Below are 20,437 nucleotides of genomic sequence, written 5' to 3'. Positions count from 1 at the left end.
TAAACACTGGATATAAGAGAACAGAAGAGATATTATCAAACTATGCTCATAAAGATAGATATATCAACTTTAAAACACTATGGGCCTTATTACGACCCGGACGGTAACCATGGCGCTATTTGCGCCATTTGTTGCCATTGTAAACTACCGATTCCACCATGGTGAATGGCGGAATTACCGCCCCATTCCAAGGTTTGTGGGGTCGGTAATTCCCCATGGCCCTTCCTCATTCCCATTGAGCCCCAATAGGGCTCAATGGGAATGGGGAAGGAGGTAATTACGGTACCGCAAATTGCGGTACCGTAATTACCTCCAAAGTCCCTTTGCGGGTCCTGTCTTTTATGGCTGGTAAACCAGCCGTTAAGGGAGGACCCGCAAAGGGACCGCGTAAATGGGCGGTAAGGGATTTCAGGTACCGGTGCCCTTACCGGTACCGGTAATCCCTTACCGCCCGGGTCGTAATGAGGCCCTATGACATCTTAACATGGCTTGCTAATGAAAATACTAGTATGAAACCATCTTCAACCCTAAATGGACAATTTTCCTTTTTGATGTGTAAAATATATTTTTTTTAAATCTCGACATATAAGCAAAAGTTTGCAAAGCAACATGTAGTACAGAATAAGTATAGTGCAACATCAACATTTCTTTTAACATTGTAACAAGAACCCCCAAATGAGAGGAGAAGAAAGAGAAAGAAGGAAAAATGTTCACAACTGAGACTACAAGTTCATTGCACTGAACAGAGAGCAGCTCTCTTTAACTGAGTCAAACACAATTCAGCACACATTACGCATGACATTGTGGATGGACGGAGCCACCCCAATTCCCTCATTTCAAGGATAATGCCTTCAGTGCTAACAGCCTGAAGTACATGTGTTCTCTCTCCCAAACAAAATCAACAAAGGGGGCCCAGGTGCAAGCACATTTTGACATTCTATCTGTCGTCAAGACGGAAACATTTTCCATTGCTATTAACTCCCACACCTTTACCCACCAATTAGCTGTACACGGCCCCACAGGGGTCTTAGAGAACCTGGCATGACTTATTCTCCCTGCTATGAGCAGGTGAGACATCAGCTCTTCTCTAGGTCCAGTCATAGGATAGGCATCGGAATCCAGGACTTCATCCGACAGAGTCAAAGTAAGCAGGCACATCGAGAGAAGCTTGCCCGTTATATCTTTACTTTTCGAGCAAATCTCCCAGTATGTCTGCATGATCGGACAAAACCACCACATGTGAGCCAAATCTCCAAGTTGGCCGCGTCCATACTAGCATTGATCTAAATATTTGGGGTGGAACTTGTATAGCCTCAGAGTGGTCATGTATCAGCGAAAACAGAGTTTCAGGGCTCCGTCTTTTACCTGGGTGCAACAGGCGCTTTTATGTGCCCTGGTCTAAATGCGCTGCCAAGACTCCTCTGAGATGTCCCTACCCAATTGCCATTCCCATTGAATCGTGTATGGGAGTTTCTCAAAAGGGGGTACATGTTCCAGCAAGCAGTAACACAAGGACATTTTCCCAGACTCTTGCACGTCCCTTACCAGGAGTTCTAAACCAGTCAGGGACTGAGAGCAGGCCGACTTCACCCAACTATTAGTGATCCAGTGGCGTATTTGGGAGTAGAAAGCATTTGGTTTCTTGTATATGTAGCATTTCTTTACACGCAACAAATGAGAAGGGTACCCAATCTTTGTATAGCTCTCTCAATTTCAGGGTGCCGAGTGTTTCCTGAAGTTCCCTACCGTTCAGTCCTGGCGTAAAGACAGGATTCTGGGAAACTGTGCAAAAAGGCCCCAACCAAGACCTATTCCCTCGCTGACCACAAGCCTTATAGGCCTGGAACGGAGTGCCGGATCCTTCTTGGGAGAAACGGGAGGTGAGATATGAACTGCCTGGTTTTATCTATTTGCATTATGGGTTATCTCTTCGGAGGCCCAGTCTAACATAGGGGCCAGTTGGGCAGCACAAATACCTTTGTATAGATGGAACATTAAAACCTCCCATGCCCTTGGACCAAAGGAGAACCCTACGTGAGACCCGGGGGTGGGGTGGGCATATGTGTCCAAATAAACGTCCCAATTTCCTTTTGAAGATCTAAGAGGTTGCGCTCATGGATACGGAGCAAAAGCGACCGGAAAATATAGAGCAATTTTAATGGTATTGATCCGGTCGAGCCAGGTCTCTTGTAATTGGATCGCTTTGACAGGTCTTTAGCCTCCTTTAGAGCAGGGGGCTATTAGCTGCTATCAGGAATTCCTATTTTGCCATAATGCAAACATCCAGATAAGAGATTTTGCAATCAGCCCAGGGGAACGGGAATCAGTCTCTAAGAGTCTATAATTGTTACGCTCACCTGGACCCCACAGGGTGTCGATCGGACCCGGACAGCTGCGGTCTCCTTCAGCGTGATGCGTAGTGCAGAGATAGATGACTGGACTGGCCCACCTAGTCTTGTCTGCTGGACCCGAAGAAGTATTTTTCTGCAAGTGGAGACAGGGATTTAACCACCTGTGGGTTTTAGTGATGGCCTCCCAACTGTTCTCGCTCTCCCCCACTGATCACCTCCGATATCCCCTTAGTAACCTCACCTTATGTTCGTAAAAGATGAGCTCTCCATTCTGCGTGCCTTGCAGGGGCGCGTAGATACCAGTTACTTCACTGGTTTGAAGGCATTGGGAGAGTTCCGGTAAGTATTGACTCTGAAGTCCCTGGCGGGATTGGTAAGTATCAAGTTCAAAGAGTTGAATGTGCCCGATGTTAACTCTTGTCCCCTTCCTTCCTTAAGTTGCAACTCAGTTCGTGAGAAGAAGGTCTCGTAGCTGCTGCTGGTGTTCAGGTAAGAGTCTGTGTTACCCAACGCTGTCCGGTAACTATTGCATGCATTAACGTGTTGTTTTTCTCCCTCTTTACAGATGCGGCATATGAAAATGTGGAGAGTTATGGAATAATACCGCCAGTGGTAAATCAGGTAAGTCTATGGTGGTAAGAGGTTGTATTTGTTGATTCCCCTGGCTCACCTTGTTTTTTCTTGTGTCCCCTAGGTGCCGGATTACGGCGAAGAAATGATGGAGACAGTGCCGGATCGAAAGATGCTGTGAGAACTGGTGAGTATGGCGCCGTGCTGGAGCTGGCGAAGCAACACGTGCAGGACTGATGTACTTTCCAGGTCCGGAGATGAAATGGTTTCGGAATTAGGTGAGGAATTTTAAATAAGTTCGTTTTCTAACCTTGTCCTTTTCTTCTTCTTTATTCTAGGAGCTCTGGATTCGAGGCGAGCATGGCAGGAGACTGGATGCTTGCTGCAGGCACGCGGGCGTGGCAGAAGACTGGATGCTGGCTGCTGGCACGGTGAGCGTCACGCTGCTGGATGCACAATAACGCGAAGCATGTACTGCTGTTTGGGTGTGGTTTAAATAGCCTCCAAAGTAGTTCCAGGTAAGAAGTTCCCTAGAGCCACGCCCAAGTAAAAAATAGTCCCTGTAACAAAATAGTCCCATCCAGGCCTCATGTAGGCTTGGACTCTTTTGCAGCATGGTCTGCATCAGGTAAGTAAAGTCTATGAGCCTGGCGCATATGGCGCCAGGACTGATTTCTATGATGAGCCTGGCACCTAAGGCGCCAGGACTGAACCCAGACAGCCCCTAGCCGGGGCTGCTGAGGTTTAAACAAATGTCTGGATGCCTGCTCCTGGAGCTGAGGGCCTTGGTCCTGATGCCCAGGGGTAGGCATCATGACAATAATCTCAGGCTCTTCGGTTATATTTAATCCAATCGATTTCTTATGATTAATATGGAAACCTGAAATTGAGCCAAACTGACCCAGCAACACTACTAATTCTGGCAAGGATGATTGCAGGTCCGTGCTGAAGCATAAGACATTATCACCATATAATGCTTTGTGGTTCATGCCCCTGAACCTTTTGATCTGGGGGTGCATGCAGATCCTCTGAGCCAGAGGCTCCATGGCTAAAGCAAACACCAGCGGGGACAGAGAGTATCCCTGCCTGGTGCCCTTCTCAAGAGTATTCAGGAACGACCATTGAGCATTTACCTTGACCCTCGTAGAAGGGATCTGGAAGTTTGCCATTATATACTTGGAAAAATTCAGGTCAAGCCCATATGCTGCCAGCAGAACATCCAGGTAGTCCCAGGATTTACGATCAAAAGCGCATTGAGCGTCTAATGATAAGATTGAAAATTTGTCCTGAGTTCTAGAAGCCATGGTTATGAGGTCAACTATCCTCCTAATGTCATCTTATGTCCCCCTATTTTTGATACACCTTGTCTGGCCATTGTCTATCAGAAGAGGGAGTACGTCACTGAGCCTGGTGGTGAGCAACTTGCTGTATAATTTGGCACCTTTTGTTCAGCAGAGCTATGAGGCAAAATGCAGTATAATCTTTAGGATCTTTTCCTGGCTTCAGAAGGGAAGTAGCTGACTCAGCCATAGTCAGTCACCCTACCCATGTCAACAAAGGAATTCAATAGCTTGGTGAGGTGAGGGATTAGGGCCTGGATGAATACCTTGTAGAATTTATTTGAGAACCCATCGGTGCCTAGAGCCTTACCCACTGGATGCGCTCAAATTACCCGTGCCACCTCCTGCTCTGTAATCCAGGCTTCTAATGCATCGTTTATGCCCCCGGGAACGCTAGGAAGATCTGCCGGATCAACAAAGCGTTGAGTGTCCACCAGATCCCCCTGATGCCTTGCTGACACTGCACAGAAGTAGTCATCTATGACTCCCTATTGCCCAGCCTCAGTGGTTATCCGTCGCCCTTCTATATCCCTTAAGGCCCCAATGTAATTGCAGGAAGCTACGTACTGATTTGGGAGTCTATCTTAGATGAGGAATCCATGGAAGGAAGGAATCCATTAGAAAACAAATTACTTACTTCTCAGGACTGTTTTCTTCTGATGAATGTTCTTCCATCGGATTTCTCATCACCCTCCCCGCCTGTCTCTCTTGGTGGATAGCATTTTGGCAGCTAAGATTTTATGGGCTTTATTTCCCTTAGAGTAGTAATAGTGCTTTGTAAGGAGAATATAATGTATTTATAAACAAAAAGGGTGCCTGGGCAAAACCTGGTCCTCCAGGCTAATATACTAACAAAAATACACAAATGGACCGGTAGAAAAGGGAATGGTGCACATTACAATTATCTTTTTACAAATGCCAATAAGTGTCAATCATTAGATTCAAATTAATTTTATTATAAGCATATAAAAAATATCCATTGTTAAAACAACATGGTGGAATGAGATGTGTGCATTTCCATGATATGATGTGAATAGGATTAATTTCAAATATCTCTGTCTCTGTTGTATACAAGATACTACATTAGAGATGGAGTCTGAATGACTACTTTAAGAGTCATAGTGCTCATATTAAAAGTAAAAAGAAAAGAAATGTGGGGAATGGTTCTTTTTTAGATTTGCTAATTTGTTGTATTGTTTTTTAGGTGGTGGAACTCACCCTACTTGGTTATAGGGGATTGATTCAAATTCCCTATTGCAGTCCTGAAGAAGGTTGCTTCACCAAGAGAACGGATTTAAGATGTTCACTTAGTCAACCGAAACATATGTAGACTTTTTTGAATCTGTAATTGTTTAAAGCACAGATAGTACCATCTGCTATTCAAGTGGAGGACATCGACATATGGAAATAGATGATGTACTGACCAAGGGGTTATTGAGCGAAGTGTCATTTAATGTTTTATAATATTGAATGTATGGTAGGAGTGATTGAGAGTGAGTTGAATTTATTGTGATGAATATTATGTTTTAACAGTTGATAATTTTTATATTCTTATGATAAAATGAATTTGAATCTAATGATTGACACTTATTGGTATTTACAAAAAGATAAAAGTTTAATGTGCACCATTCCCTTTTCTACTGGTCCATTTGTGTATTTCTGTTAGAATAGAATGGACCGGTTTCTCCGCTAAATGGGCTTCCAGTGCCTGCCGTGCTACTCGAAGGTCCCGCAATGATCAGGATCCGTGTTGTGCATGCTCCCTTTCTTTTTCCTACACCTCCCCTTCCAATAGGAAACAATGGGCCTGCCTGTTCCTCCTAAGGCCTGCTGTTTGTTCAGTTATGGTTTCACTAATCACTGCCTTACCAGCAACCTATACCACCCGGAAGCCCAAATCCCCTGTATCGTTTTCCCAGAAATAATTAGTGAGGGATTCCTCTGTATGGGCCCTCATTGCTACGTCCCGAAGGACAAAGTCATTAATCCTCCAGGGGGGCTTGTAGTAACTGGATCTAACATCAATTTGACTGGGGTGTGATCCGAAAGGGCTTTAGGGAGGATATCTATCCCCGTCACTTCAGGGATCAGCGTACTAGCTACCAGGAACATATCCATCCCCAGAAGGCCCTTGTGAACTGCTGAGTAATGGTGTAGTCCTGTACCCCGGGGTGAAAAAAGCACCAGGCTTCCATTAACGAATGGTCACATAATAATATTGCCATAGCCTGTAAAATCTTCACATCTCTAACAGTGGACGCAAGAGACTTATCGACGGTAGGATCAACCATGCAGTTAAAATCACCCCCCACCCCCTAATATCTCCCCATCAGCAAACACCACCAGAATGCCAGAAAAGTTGGCCAAAAAGATGTCCTGCTTATCATTTGGAGAGTAGATGGAAACCAGCGTAACCCAGCGCACATTAAAGAGGGCAAAAAGCAGCAGATAGCTGCCCTCCCTATCCCTCAATGTGTCCACCACCTTGATCTGAGCACCCTTGCGGACCAAAAATGGCGACTGAGTTTCTGGTGGCCACTGCTTGCAAAATAGGGTGTGTGGTAAAACTTGTTACGGAGCCGTAACGAGTCACACAGCAGGAGGTGAGTTTCTTGCAGGAAAACGGTTGCTTCGAGAGAGGACAGCCCATGCAATATAGCCCTCCATTTAATAGGATAGTTAAGCTCCTGAATATTCAGGAAGACAAAGGAGAGGTCAGAGGTCACCATTAGTGATCCAATTAAGTGTGCTATGTGAGAAACCTGAGGATATTCTCCCAAATAGATCCCGGGAGTCCCTTATTCAGGCGGCCAGGGAAGAACCAAATCTTTCAAATCCCAACCTTAGAGGTACACAAACGGGGGAGAATCACCTGGGTAAGGGAACCCAGGGTTATGCTATAGGGAATGCCTGAGGTGATGTGCGGTATTCTACCAAAGAAGAAGGTGAGGAGGATGGATTCCCTGCGGCTTTTGTAGGCTGTACCTCATCTGCCGCCCTTCCTCACATCGCATCACTCTTGCCCAAATCCAAAAATCCCTGTTTTCCTATGTCCTACCCGAATACTCTCATTCTCCTTCCCGTCCCTCTGATTATTATCTAACCCACTCCGAATCTGATCATAAAAAACACTACCGTCCCTACAGTCCCCACCACCCCCCATGTTCATTTCAGGATAATAATCCCTACCAATCTCTCCCTACTGAATTTACCAACCCCTGTGCCCCTTTTCTGACACAAACTCTTTTGCACACCACGAAAGACGAGGGACTGACATCAAAACCGTTTACCTGACCTTTCCCAATGCAAGGGTCAGGCAATTGACCAGAATCACACAAACCTGACTACTCTTTCACTTCCCCAAAGGGATAAAAGGTGGCGCACGAGAACACAATACGAGCAAGGTAGACAGCCCAACGAGAGAGCTAACTCAGCATAGCAGTTCAAGAGGAGGAGAAAGATGGCGCAAACCGAGAGGGTGACTAGGAGAGAAGCGTCCTTGCCCTTTCTGAACAAGGCCCTTGAAACCTCCACAGAAGGAATCGTAAGACCGCAAACAATAGCCAGCGTGTGTTGCATCAGCTTTCAACGGTACATAGGGCCCTCCTCCGCTGATAACCAAGGCGGGGGGAGACGCTTGCCACCATGGTACTGGCCTTTACTCCAGAGACAAGAAAAGCTCAGCGGTCCATCACAGCCGATGAGTCGAAGAGAGAGCTGATAAGAAACTGAACTGTGCTGTACAAAAGTAGTAAACGGCTAATTGAAGAAAGTACAAAGAACTGTTAATACGAGAGAGGAAAACAAGCTACAGAGGAGGCAGGCACTGCGTGGGTGTTCACTTGAGAAACTCTGGGCGATTACCCTATTGTTGAAACTACTGTTACCAGAAGGCCTTGGGAACAGCGTGAGAAGGGGTCAAAGTGGTCATACGGGGGTCTAGCAAAGTCCTCCATACAGTCGAAAGTCTTTGACCGGCAAATGAAGTGACTCCTGCACTGTGTGAATTGCAAATGTTGTCAAGCGTGAACCCGACAGACGGATGCCGATAAAAAGGGGGCAGCGTCTGAAGTCTCAGTAAATAGTGTGGTGACGAGCGATCCCGGCAGAGGGATATCCACACTGAACTGTTTAAAAAGACAGTAAGATTTGTGAATGTTACAGAGGAGATTGTGTTGAAAAGCCGCAGTGAACCCGACGGAGGGAGGCAAACAGTCGAGAAGGGTCTGAGCCCAGAAGAGGGGAATGAAGGGGTGAAAAGCCATCACCCACCGACCCGTGAATGCAAGATAGAAAATCCTTGAATCCATGCCAGAGTCAATCCTACGGAGGGAGGCTGATCTTCAAGAGGGGTCTAAGCCCGGAAGAGGGAGACCCAGGGGTGAAGAGGTACAAATACAATCAGAAGAAGGACTTTGGATGTTTTGTTGAACTTATGTTTGGTCAATTTGAACCTGACAGGCCCTCAAAAGCAAGAAACCAAACTACCGAAGGTCCTGACATCATTAAGAACTTTTTGTGGGTCTGAGCCCAGAAGAGGGGGATCCAGGGTTGAGGAATAATCACCCAGCAGGCATATGGAAAGGACCTCTGTTTTTTATTTTTGATACACCAGGTCCTCAGAGGCAAGGGACTTTTTGTAGAAAATAGACTTAACCCCAGAAGGCCATGATAGCTGAGAGCAGAACTGTTGGCTCGTGCTGGGAAAGCTTTAGCGTGTGCTGTGCTCCGAAATCCCACCTTCTCCCATGCTCAAAACTAGGGAAAGAAGACTTTGACTACCACATCCTGACTTATTATTTGTGAACACTTCTTGCTTTCTTTCGAACCCTAGCCCACACTATTTGTTTGTATTTAGAGTAAGGATTGGCAATAGGTTTTTCTTAGTATAGGCCCTTTTATTTGACAAGACGCCACTAGGACTGCGTTATTATTATTTGAGGGTCGTAGCTTGCTCCCATCTTAAATTTCGATTAGGCGTTTTCCTAACCCGCATATAGTTTCATCAACACCCTTGAACTGTGATCACTTGTGTCTGTCTTTACTGGTGCCACCACGAGTTCCTTACAGCTACAAATAACTCCTACCCCACCACATGTCGTGAACTGCAAGTTGTGTCTAGAAGCACTGAAGTTTAAGAAGAAAACTTGCTCAATCATGAAACCACCCAAAAGAAAAAAGAAAACCCTTGCCAACAAAAAAAAATAATAGACCCTCATAAGCGAGAACCAATGTAAAAACATATTCCTGCAATGTAAAAGATTTGGGTGAAATTCCACAGGACAGACCCCAAAAGTGTACCCCCCCCCCCCACCTCTATGCCCCAACCTTTATCATGTGCTCAAGCAGCTCATAATGATAGAACCACTTAACCCAACGACTAACAACGCCTTCAGGCAACTAAATTCATCTAGCAAGAAGCGCAGCCATATGAAGAGCTGTTGGCCACAGTATTCAGTGCGGTTTGTTCGATGATGCATCCACTCTCTTCCGGGGTGAGTTCTTCAGACCCATCCGCCTCCCCTCTCTGCCCCCTATTTGCTGCGCTCTCCGAGGTCTCTGACGTTCAGCTTGGACCCTCATTCCTTCCGATGGGCCGCCTCTCTGTGGTAGAGTCCATCAACTTTGCAGCCTCTTCTTCCGATCCAATGGAATAGTGCTGACTTCGATACTCAAACAGTAGGTTGCACAGGAAGCCCCATCTATAGCGCACTTTATGTGATTGAAGCCATGCTCTGACTACATTAAGCTTGCGCCTGTTTGATAAAGTGCGAGGCGAGAGGTCTTGAAAAAGAATCATAGTGGCTTGCCGAAAGAGAATGGCCTCTTGCTGTCTTGTCGCAGCCATTATCGCCTCTTTATGTTGGAAAGAGTGCATCCTTGTAAGAACACCTGCCAGAGGGTCTTGGAGCTGCTGGTAGGATGAGTAAACCTGATGCATTCTGGCGAGGGGGATCTATGAGCCGTCTGGGAGATTAAGGGGTGAGCAGATCATATCCTGAATGTAAACCGCAAGATATTGTTCTTGAATCAGGTGAGGGATGTCACAGATGCAAACAGTGTTCCTCTGAGACCTGTTTCTAGGTCTTCCTGTTTGACCCAGACCAGTTTGTTCTGCTCTTCAAGGCCAACCACCCGATTCAGGAGCTCTGCCTGATCATGGGCGTACTCGCAAACCATGGTTTCCATATCATTTACTCTGGATTCTAAAGCCAGCATGTCAGTGTTCAGTTCTGCAATGAATTTAGATACCTTGTCGCTGGAGGCTCTGATCACTAACTTGATTTTTGGCTTTTTACGCTGCATAGCAGGTTGAAGAGATCCTGCTTAGTTATCACTGCCTCCTCTGAAGTAGCTTTGGATGGAGGGGGATGAACCTCACTGCTTGAGAGGTTTTAGCCTTACTATCCTGCATTGTGAGCACTGCTTTGATATCACCAGATGTAGATCTTGATTGGGACTTGGACATTCTACGCTGGCTCCAGATTCACCTGCTATGCAGTGCCTGGAATCCTGGTCTCAAGCTTCCAGATATGTATCGTTCATATTGGGGTGTACAGACAGGAGCCCTGCGCTGCACAGGATCGGCCCCAGTACAGAACTGCACGAAGGTAGGAAGTCAGAATGAGGGGCCCCCCCTCACAGTGCACCCAGCTTGCACCGCTTCAGCTAGTTAATGCTCCAGGAAGGGCTCCACAGATGAATCAGGGCTTCAGTCTCATTGCCACTGCTTAATGCCACCCCAACTGATGCTCACTCCATTCCCGAGGCTCCCAGTGCTGTGGGGCCCATCCACCTTGCAGTCCCTCCTCTCTGAAGGCAGGCGCCTCCCATGCAGGTGATGCATTTGGCAAGTGTCTGTCTTCACCCACTGGCCGCCTCAAAAGTGAGTTGTCACCCTGTGAGCTACTGTACATTTGCTACGGGCTGAGAATTGGTCCTGCAGTGGTCTTGCTTCGTTGCGTCTCCTCCTCTGTTGTCGGCTCACATAGGCTTCCCAAAGCGCTCGCTGCCCCACCTGCTCCCCTCTCAAGAGTGAATGCAGGAAATAAGTGCTCCATGGGGTCCCTTAGCAGGAGCTGTCCAGCAGAGCTTACAGTTGGTACATCTCCATTGTGTGCTGTCTAGCCACGCACCTAAATGGTTAATTTTAAGTCTTGTTACTGTTGTGAAATAAAAACAAATCTGCTGCCTTATCTGATTAAAAAGACTGTGCCTTTTCTTGCTCACTATGCATACTTGGTATAGAAGAAAATGTGTGCACTACAATGATAGAAGGATTAAGGCCCCCCCAAATTTATCTGCCATCCACTAAGACATTGGGCCTCATTACAAGTCAGCCAGTGTGGAAACATCGGTGTCAGTAAATCCGCTGCCACCGTTGTTTCCGGAATGGCTGATTTCGAGTCCTGCAGGCGGGAAGTGTCACTCCCGCCAGGTCTGACCTAGCGGGAGTAACACCATCCACCTGCATGCAGACACGGAAACACCGGCTCTGTCATAGACGGAACCAGTGTTTCCATGGTCCCCATCCCGATGGAGTCCTATTGTATTCCACGGAATGGCGATTTACAGAATTCCGCCTCCAGAATTACCGGGTCACCGGGGTTGTAATGCCCCTGTAATTCCGGCAATCACGGAGAAGGAATGGTATTACCGGTCCGGCGGCAGCCTGTCGGTTTTTCTGACACGGCTACCGCCAGACTCGTAATGAGGACCAGTAACTTTGTTATTCAATGCTCAAATAGGTATAACACACTGTAACTACTGTACCAACCACTTTGTCATCTTAGAATGGTTCACTGCTACATGTTAATAATATGGATCCAACTTCAAAGCTCAATTGTTGTTGTTTTTGTTTTACCTAACTTTTAACACCTAGGACATAGAAGCTACAAAACTAACCTGTACTGTGGGGATTGTCTTACTGTTTAAACACTCTGGTTATGGTTATTGATACATAATCTGTTGTCTGTAAGTAGGACTACTTTCCTCACAAGCCTGTCGGCCATCATAATACAAATTAACTCTGTTATGAAAACTAAAATAGGTATGTCACTTCATAACCAAACTGTAAAGAATTCTAACTACTGCAAAAGCAAAGACCAAAATTGTAATATATTTGTTCACATTGTGATGATTGTTCTGATTTCATTGCAATTCCTGAACAAAATATTATACAAATATAAGTTTAGTGAATTTTGGAGACACACATATTTACTCCTATATTCACAGAACTTAGTGATTCATTGATGATACAAACTCTGATGAACTTGTTGACTGTTAGAGGTATGGCAAGAAATCACATTGATCATAATCCAAATGTAGTCCTTCATAAGTTCCTCTTAGCTGATCAATCCAAACGGCATCCTTCTACCTGCGCTGATCTCCTTTTCAAATACTAACTATACTGTGACTTGTTTGATTCCAATGAAGTGTAATTTTTCCAATGAACATTCAGTATGTTTTTATACCAATACCTGTGCAGAGGTTGCCTGATATCTTTATTTTCAAAACCTCTAATATGTTCCATGATTATTTCCCTTAATTGCTGAACAGTACTTTCTATGTACATTTTATCACAACCAGAGCATGTAAACTGTGAATGTCGTTCAACAGTTAATAAAAATGGCCTCTTTTTTGTTAGTAAACCAAAGGTTTTAGTTTTGTAGAGAGCAAAAGGCCAAACATACTTTCATCCAGTTATGTTGATTTTTCAGAATCGGCCATGTGGACAGATTCTGAGAGGCCACCCTAATCTAGTAAACCGGGAAAGACACAAATGTCTAGTCAAACTTGTTAGGAAAAATGTCTGTTTTGGCAACTTTCCCTCCCTAGTTCCTATGTTCCCCAAATCGTTTTGCTATGTTCATGAACCTGTTCTGACTTTTTGAAGAGCAATAAAGCGTTTAGCTTCACTTCCCTTTTTGCTCATAGTTATGGGGAAACTGATCAGTCCTTCAGACTATCAGTACTTGGAAACTAAGTTTCCCTTTTTAATTGTTGTACTTTTTAACCTTGCACACACCCCCTTACAATGTAGTGCAATGGGGATACTTTTGTATTACCCTAGCTTTTTACAATTGGGATTTCTGGTTACTTTTATATGTGCCGAGCGACTTTTTGATAAGACGAGGACCTCTACAGCCATTTCTTCAGATGATTGTTGGAGCCAAGAATCCCTCGAGGAGCAGCCTGCTGAAGATCCGAAGATGAGCCCTGGAGTGGCCCAGCATACCTTTGTTAGCCTGCCCGGTGAAGCTCTGCTCCTCTGCCTGATCTCCGAAGACCCTGAGTAGTTACATTGGACTAGTAGGACCAACTAATCTTGATACCTTCTTGATGATCCAGTGCTTGACAGCCTTCGGAAGTGTCCCTGAATTGCTCGGTGGACTGACCAGCTCTCTCATGGGCTACCTTGATATGATATGATATGGCATTTGTAACGCGCCTATACACAAGTGTTTCAAGGCGCGGCGAGGCAGGGAGGGGGGAACAAGGGGAAGACAGACAATGATCCTAATAGGCCAGGTGTCATTCAGATCGCGCAAGTGCAGGGGTAGGGGGAAGGGAGAAAGTGCATGGGGAAGGGGAGGGGGGGGAAGTGCAGTACAAGGTAAGAAGAATAAAATAAATAAAGAGGGCCAGCTGGTAGCAGGTGCAAGGTAAGTGCAGACAAGTGCTGGGAAGGGAGGGCTGTAGGGATAGAGAGACAGTCCCGCAGTGCAGGGGTTGCCAGGGAGGCAGTGCAAGTGGAGAGTGGCTGGGCCCAGGACCGGGGTCGGTGAGAGTGGCCCAGTTGCAGATTCAGTGCAGTTTCAGCAAAGAATTAGCAGGGGAAAGGGAGAGAGAAAGCAGAAGCAAAGAGGAAGGTTTTGAGGTGCTTCCGGAACCGGAGATGGTTCTCCTCAAGTTTCAGGGAGGCAGGAAGGCTGTTCCAGAGGGAGGCCCCTGCCGCGGAGAGAGATCTACCCCCAGCTTGCAGCTTCAAGAAGCGGCTGACCCTGAGGGAGTTGGAGACGGATGAGCGAAGGGCTCGGGAAGGAAGATATTTAGGAAGCGAGAGTTGAAGGTATTTAGGCCCCAGGCCCCAGAGGGCCTTGTGGACAATGCAGAGGGTTTTGAACTTGGTTTTGGTTACCTTGCCAGAAACTTTGGTGGACGCAAGCTTGTGTCACTAAGAGCCCTCTCCATGAATCTCAGCTTTTCCCCTTCAAGGGAATCGGTCTTGGAGCAGCTGCTGTGACTGCACCTGGAACGACCGCTGTTGTTGCCTGTGTGTGGAAACAGTCACTGTAACTCACCTTCCTCCAACGTATGAAGTGGCTTGAAGAGGCCTCCATCAGTGGTTCTTGCATTTCTTCATCAACAGAGGTGGCCTCTTGCAGCTGCATGTGACTGGAAGAACCCACAACTCCTGGGCTCCTCTAAGCAGAAACAACAGCGGAAGATTGAGCCCCCAGACGATCCACCCCAGCATCTGGAGTAAGGGAGCCAAGTAAATGTAGTTTACCTGTTAATCCTATCTTCCATAAGATAACATTGGGATGAAGTGCCCTTGTCTCCTTATTCCATTCCACTCATCTTTTGATCGTCGAACCTGGTGGAGTATCCTACCCCTGGGTTAGCCTTGGGTCTGGAAAAAAGGAAAACTTTTACCTTTGTTAAAAATAGTTGTTGGACTTTTAAACTATCACCAACACAAGCAAAGACGTCATTTTGGTGAGAAACATTGTGGCTCCTGTGACTTTTGGTCAAAGGGCCCCATTCGTCTTACGGTTTGAACTTCTCGCGTTATGTAATTGTCTTGTGATCTGGTTCCATCATTGACTGCCTCTAAAATACTTACCTGCTATGCTGATTAAGTTATGTGTATATTGTAACCTATGCTGGCTATATATATATATATGTGTCATGGTGTTGTGCGATATTACGTATTAGAATCATTTTCCATTGTGTTCCGATGGCCTATAATAAATAAATAACTATATTTTTATAGATGGTGGTGTAAAGTGAATTATTGTGCGCCCTACTGTGTGGACTCATTGAGGACCCTTGACCACACTGATTTTCTCCTGAGAATAAGCCTTGTCTGCTCTCTGTTTCTACCTTAATTGGGTTTTAGCTAACCTCCGAGTTCCACGTTCATTATAACTAGGGTGGCCTCTAAAAAATGTCGATAAGGCCAGATTCTAGAAATCCACCTTAACCGTTCCCTATCGCCAATTGCGAAGCCTGGGGCTTAGGGACACATGGGTTAAGGCCTGTAGCCACGGGGGGGCGGGGGGGAGAAAAAAAAAGCCTGTAAGTGTACCCTCTCGCAACCTGACCAGAATGAAAATCGTAATTCTTACTATTTGTGAAATAATGACCCTTTAACCATCCTTTATAGTCTGGGAGTTTATACTGCCATCCGTGGCACATGTAGGTTTGTGACTTGGGGAATGGTGTTAGGGATTGTGGTCTTCAGTATACTTCTCTGAACTGCATATCTTTAACTATGGAGAATACTGCTCGCTGTTCCAACAATACAGTGGCCTTCTGTGAACATATCATTGCCTTTTTTCCGCAGGTGCGTTCATATTGCCTTTAGAATAAAGAAATTGCATTGCTCATTTTTTCCTCCTACCCTGCTTTAGTTCATGGGGTCTCTTTACAGGCTGGGCGTGCCGAGAGCACTGAGATTTTACAACAAGTGCTTTGACAATTTTTGGCTCTTCAGAATTAGTTTTTGTGACTTAGTGTGATTCTTCAATGCTCAAAATATCAGGATAGACACCCATTTTGTTGTTATATGGTTCCGTTCATGTTTGGGATGCTTCTTTAAGTTCCTTATGCCACAGTCATATATGCATGCATGGAAACGCAACAGTGTTGGCATTTGTTAGGAAAAAATATCTTTTTGCACCCTCCATAAATATCGATGGGACCCCTTTATTTTTGCTTGTTTTGATTCCTGCCCTGACTTCTTGGTCAGTAAAGCCTTCTGCTTTACCTCCCTTACCTATTTTGCTCATTCTTATGGGGAAACTGATTAGTCTCTTAGCTTGTCAATACTGGAAAACTGTCTATCTGTGTGAATTCTTGTATTTTTACAATTGCACACATCACCTTACAGTGAAGCGCAGTTAGGATATTTTGTAACCTTATACCTTATTATATAATGGCTTTTTGGTTACTTTGACAATGTGCCAAAGGCAAGATGCTGGTAGCTGTGTGATTTGTACTGTTTTTTATGTTATTTCTTTCGTGCATGGTTTAATTTGCCCTAAATGCTACTAAAGACAGCTAGCACCCTAAGATGGTGGCGCCATGAGATTATTCGCTTGTTCTTTGGCCATATTTTTCTTTGGCATTCTTCCTGCCTTCTCGGGTCAGGAAATCCCTTTTCTGAGGAAAGCTGTTCCCTTCGCTGGCAAAGGGGCTTTGTTTGTGTGCGCCATGGTAAGGGGCTAAGACTGTCTAGTCTAATACACATTTTCTGGTTCCTGAAAGTCTGTCGCTTAGCAGATGTGATGACCAGTGGTTGTTCATTATTGGACAACCTCGGGCTGTTTGAATGGTGCAGACCCTTTGGTGGGCTTGGGTTTGCTCCTAGTCTGAATTTTGGATAAGAGGAGTGTGCTGCAACTGTTAATCAGATAACTTCTACGAAGAAGAGCAGCCCGCTGTTGACCCAGTTGCCTGCTGAGCCTTCGGAAATGTCTTTTGTCCAACTGGTCGACTGACCAGCTCTCTCCTGGGTTATCTTGCAGGGGCTGTCGTTCCGAGGAGAGCCTTGGTACTTTGCATATCTTCAACTTGTTCCCCAAGTCGCATGCTCCTGCATTTTCAGCCGTCCACTCCAAGGTAAACTGTCCTGGACCTGCTTCTGCGTTCACCACTGTATGATCGCCTGTCGCCACCTTACCGTGGTGATTATCGTTGGAACACTCCTTCAAAGGGATGAGTGGGGCGAAGGGAGGGTCTGCACCGCAGAAGTATGCAATTTTCATCGTTTTTGGTCTTCAACTGAAAGCTGATTCGACCCAATTCCTGTGCACTGCAACCGACAAACCTATTCCCGGAGCTGAAAGTGACCTCTGCTGCCGTGACCCCTGGGCCTTCCTCGACCAGACCAAGCTCTGAAGATTGTGACCCCAGCAGATTCCGGAACACCTGCCGTGGTCTCTGGAATAATCAGAGTCCGGGGGATAAGTTAACATACCTGTTTCTCTCCCCCATGTCTGCCATAGGGTTACATTTGGTGTAAGGTCCTTGCTCTAGCTCATTCTGACCTAACCTTTGGTGGTGATCCTTCCCTAGGCCTTTCCTAGTGTGTCGCATTGAGTGAGTACTTAACTGAACAGTGTATCTAATTTTGGAACATGTCTATCGACACCACCACAGCCCACTGTACTCTTTCTATATAAACTTGCCTGAAGAAGTTTATACTTTGGAACAAGGCCCCAAAACCATCTTATGGTTGAACTTGATCAGATTGAGGGAAAGCTGTTCTGGATTGATTGTGAAAAGTTCAACCTATTTTCCTTGAAACTGACTACTCGTCTGTATTGCACTCGTAATTGATTCATATGCAATTATATTTTCCTAATGGTGAATGTGTATATATGTTTTATAAGCATTTGTGTGAAAATACTCATCTGTCATTTTTCTATTCTTTTTATATGAGGCCACATCTGGGTAGTGAGTGGGAGGGCGGTAACGCTTTCATATTAATCAGTTAGTGGCGTGCTGCGTACCCATAACCAAAGGTCACCCGTCTGACCCTTATTGCAGTAACAGAAAAAACAGTATGGTGGTTAAATGATAATCACGCTCTGCCTCAAAAAGTCCTTGTCAAAACAATAAGTGATGGTTCAAATGTGTTCCAATACACGAATAGAGTTGCTTTATTGTGATCGGCAAATTGAGTTTAGCCTCAGTTCAGCCGACATGTGTTTCGAACCTACCTGTCGTCTTGAAGGCTGCCAAAGCATTAACATCATAACATATATTCAAATGAGGCATACATATAATAACAAACTTACATAAAAGAAACAGAACATTTCAGAATGAAAGAGATGAAAACAAATCAAAAACACAATAGAAATTGTTACATACCCAAAATATGGTAAGCTAAGCCAATAGGGTTGTTTGTGGAGGCAGGAGAACAGAACAAAGGGAAATTCAAATTAAGGTTGCCCCAAGAGGCATATTCATTGTCTGGTATATAGACCAGCACTATTTCATCATAGAAATACCAAAAGTTATTTGTTTTAAAATGTATACTGATTAATAACAGCAGAAGAGAGTAAGTAGGTTTTGAACCCTCATGCCATGCTCATCCAGCCGTGCCGGGCACAGCCTCTTAATTATAAATTATTTAATACAAGGTGGTGTGACTTAGAAAAGTGCCAATACAATTATCCCATCTGCCAGGAAAAGAATGATAACTAGAAACTGAAAGGACCCAATGTGAATAATCACCCAAATTAGAAGTTGCACAATGAAAACAAAACATTCACCATAGAAGTCTCTGTTAGTCCATATACGATCTAATGTAGAAAATGTAATGATTTGAAAATCCCAACATTAATCAGGTGCGTACCAGAAAGGTTCTTGTTGCAAAAACACACCCGCGTACAATTGTCACCTAATATCAATACAGAGAACTCACCCAGAAGGGATCTTTGGTTGTTGAATTCAAACTAATTATGAAATAAACCATGATTCGGGGGATTGGGTCCTCCGACGTATTTCATATCTAAGACAGTAATCACCGCAGCTTTGCTGTGAGAGTGGCCCAGTTGCAGATTCAGTGCAGTTTCAGCAAAGAATTAGCAGGGGAAAGGGAGAGAGAAAGCAGAAGCAAAGAGGAAGGTTTTGAGGTGCTTCCGGAACCGGAGATGCTTTGCTGCGGTGATTACTGTCATAGATATGGAATACGTCATCGGACCATCCCATCGAAAGAACGTTACCAGGTAAGAGAGTAACTTGTTCTTCAATAGATTGTTCCAATATTAAATGCCGGTCAAAAACACAAGAAAATATAAAAGACATAAAAAATATATCAATCACACGTACCCAATGTAAAGTAGATCGAGCTCACTCATCCAATTAATTGACAGGAGAGAATGCACTGAACAATTCTGAAAAGCTCGTTAGCCATAGAGAAAAACTCCAATATCAAGGGAATCCGGCCAGTTAGAAAGTTAGTCCAATACCAAGGTAAAATACCTGAAAGAACCAAACAAGGGGAAAGATTGCCCATTTAAAATTCCATAAAGAATAATACCATCACAGTTGTTCAACCTTAAGTAATCCTTAAAACTCACATCTGAAGCTATTATATCACGTTTCCAGTAACCTCCGGGGTATTGCGTGTACACTGACACTGCGTTGCCATTAATGAAGAAAAAGCAAGCGTCTCATTTTGGCCTGTGACGTTGCGTGCCCGATAATGTTGGTGCGCACAGCATCACATTTTGAAAAAGCATGACATCATTTGTTGATATATGCACATTAAGACAGGTTGCAAATTACACAGGGGCCTATTCTATACAAGTACCTGGAAAGCAAAGTCCATGAAAAAAGTAGTAAAACACAGTATTATAGTGTATGTTAGGCAGAAACCTGTGCAGTTCCCTTAGGGACCACTGCAAAAGATTTAAGACTACAGGTGTTTGGCAGTAAACCCACTTGGTAGCAGTCTGTACCACAAAGATTCACTTGGTAGCTGTGGCTGAGCAGTCAGACTTCTCTCAAGAAGAGTTAGGCAGTATGCAGAGTATACACAATAGGTACAGAGACACAGTAGTACAAACAAACACTGACCAGAGCTTTGGTGTAAAAGTATATAATTTATTTAAAAACACACTTGTAAATCACACTAGCAAAAAAGAGAGAAGTAATTTCAGCACACAGTCACTATCATATATATACAACCCTAGTCACTTATTAGACAAGTCTTAGTGAGAAACACCACTTATTTTCAGACAGAGGTGAGCGCCTAACATAAGATGAAACTCTAATAAGTTATAAAGAAAGGGAGGGTAAAGGCAGAGTTAAAGAAGCACACAAGTTTCAATACTTTCTCAAAGAACCACAGTAAGGCAGGATAGGCAGAGTTCTACTGGAGAGCAAGGAAGTCAATTGCAAGGCGCACTCTTGGAGAGAGCAAGCAGAAGGGGTCCA

The 20,437-nt window shown here is 44.8% G+C and overlaps 1 protein-coding gene across 5 annotated transcripts in view; it reads left to right on the top strand.

The window, feature by feature from the left end:
* PPP6R1 (protein phosphatase 6 regulatory subunit 1) overlaps positions 1 to 20,437 on the top strand; it is a 1,952,116-nt gene that overhangs the window by 1,867,965 nt on the left and 63,714 nt on the right. The gene's annotated exons all lie outside the window — the stretch shown is intronic.

The sequence above is a fragment of the Ambystoma mexicanum genome, chromosome 1q (assembly GCF_040938575.1).
Source record: "Ambystoma mexicanum isolate Mex_15411 chromosome 1q, UKY_AmexF1_1, whole genome shotgun sequence".
NCBI classification, from domain to species: domain Eukaryota; kingdom Metazoa; phylum Chordata; class Amphibia; order Caudata; family Ambystomatidae; genus Ambystoma; species Ambystoma mexicanum.
This window is presented reverse-complemented; position numbering and strand designations above follow the sequence as displayed.